This window comes from Fukomys damarensis, unplaced genomic scaffold, assembly GCF_012274545.1.
Source record: "Fukomys damarensis isolate Sample0158 unplaced genomic scaffold, DMR_v1.0_HiC HiC_scaffold_14, whole genome shotgun sequence".
NCBI lineage: Eukaryota > Metazoa > Chordata > Mammalia > Rodentia > Bathyergidae > Fukomys > Fukomys damarensis.
The window spans coordinates 75,596,705-75,599,167 of record NW_022900926.1 but is presented as its reverse complement, the minus strand read 5'-3'; positions in this window follow the sequence as shown (position 1 = coordinate 75,599,167).

Here is a 2,463-nt window from a genome sequence, read left to right as displayed (position 1 = left end):
CCCCGCGCCCCGCGCCCGCTCCTGCATCCCCGGCAGCCGCTGCACGGCCGTTTGAAGCGCCCGCTGCTACCTTCCTCGCCTCCTTTCTGCTTCTGAATTCTGTCCTTGTTTGTGCCTGAGTGGGGGCCGGGCGGCCTCCTGGGGCCAGAGACGTTGTTCTCCTGTCTCCACGAGAATACGTGGAGAAGTAGGGAGAAAAACCCGCACAGGACTTGAGAACTCGAATCCGTTTCCCCTCAGAGTTGCACGCCTCGCTCCGGTCTGGGACGCGCGCCCGCGGCTCCGCACCAGCGGGGAAAATACCCTCCGCTGGTTTTGTTGTCTAAGAAAGGTACTTAGCCAACATTTGTATTTCCCTGGTGTAGCAAGGCCTTTTTAAACCGCAGCTTTGGTAGGTTCGGGACCAGTGGTTGTGAAGTAAGATATGAACTAGGTAGTATTTACTGTTTTCTGGACAGCAATTTGGGGTAAGAAATGAAGGGAAGAATTCAAAGTAATGAAAAGGTGGTGTTGGCGGCGAGGGTGTGGAACTCAAGGGGAGGGCTAAATGGGAATCCCATTTCCACCAGAAGTATCCCATTGTGTTAAAGCATTTGCTCCTGTTATGGGAGTATGACGTTATTTGTGGGTCCCGAATGTGATCTAAGTACTAAGAAGACCTCCAGTGTGTAAAGGTCAGTTATGAAGTGCACATTGGTCGAGTCTCTAGTGACAAGGCCCTGCAGCTGCAACCTGGTGTTCCTGAATGTGGACTGGGGCTCCACACAAACCAATTTGAAATCCCGTCTCTGCTAACAGCTTGCTGAATGCCATAGTTTGGATCTGGAAAGTCCCACAGAGGCCCCAGTCTATTGCTCTATTGGGAGGTAGTAAATTCTGTAAGAGGTGAGACCTAGTAGAAGGAATTTAGGTAACTGGAGGCTGCCTTTGAAGGGGATACGGGGAGCTCCCCCACCACCACCTTCCTGACTCTTATTTGGCTTCTGGGCTCCAATGAGGTGAGCAGCTTCCTCAAGTTCCCCCCCAGCAGGTTCTGTGCTCCTGCGGAAATAAACCTTTTCTTCTTTTAAATTGATTATCTCGGGTATTTTATTACAGGGATAGAAAGCTAGTATCACTGTGGGACCTCAGAGAAATTATGTAGCCCTTCCTACCTCTCGGTTTCTTCTTTATAACGTATGGATAATAACAATGGATCTGTCTTGGACCTCATAGGGTTTTTTTTGTGGAGTAAATGGTGTCATATTAAGGTGGGGAGGCTTATGATTGTTTGGGATGTAAGTTCTCTTCTTCAAACTTTTCTACAATGTTCATGTTACTTTTATAGTTTAAAAACAAATCTATTAAAAGAGTGGAACCCATGTCACAGCTTTTTCAGGAACAGTACAGCCAGGCTCCCAAGGTCTAATTGTGGAGTCACCTGTATAAGCCACACCTACTCCCACTTGTCAGGATTGGAAGTCTTTAAGGCATTAGGATCACATAGAGATCGCATACTTTTATGAAAAGAGCACTGGTTTAGATATCCCAAGACTTGTGTTCTAGACTTTTTTTGAGTCTTGTTTTTCTGAGTCTGTGATTTATGCAAGGGGAAAATTGAAAACACTTCCTCCCCTCACTGTAACTTACATCTGCTATAGTTTGCATCTGAGATGTTTCCCAAAAGTCCATGTGTGAAAGGCTTGGTCCTCAGCTCCTGGTGCTACTGGGAGGTGGTGGAGCCTTCAAAAGGTGGAGCCCAGTTGGAGGAATTTTAGGACCCTGGCCTTTTCCTGTCTCCTTTCCTGACCACTTATACAGCAAGCAGCTTCTCAAATTTCTGCCATGATGTGGTGACTTTCTATAGGCCCACAACCTATTAGACTGAAGCCTCTAATCTATGAACCAAAACCAACCTTTTCTTTCATTGATTTATCTACTGTACTTGTTAAAGTAACACAGACCTCACTAACACACCATTTTAGGGTGAAAACTATAATTTATAAAGAACATTTTACTGTATTTTAATTTCTCAACACAGGTACATGAATGCCAACTCTATAAAATTCTAAATAAAAATGACAGACATGAATTTTTATTCCTGGGTTTGGGAATGTTTTTTGCTTCCTGGGCTTTCCAGCTGCTGCTGCCCAGGTCAGGTTGAAAGATTCTGAGTACTATGTGAGAATTAATATGAAACTAAGAGGTGTCCTACAGAGATGTATAGAATGAAAAAGGTGAGAGGCGTATGTAACAAAAAATGCAGTAGCCTGTCTCTTTGGTTAAAAACAGACTGGTACAGCTTTGATTGGCATTACAAATTATTTCTACTTTGTTTTCCTATGGTCATCCTACTCTGCCTTCATTGCTCAAACAAAACCCTGATGAGACTTCAAATTCAGGTGGAATAAATTCTGTGAAAATAAAATATGATCTGAGGGAGTCACCAGTTTTAATGGTTCATGTATAATGTTAGATAGCATT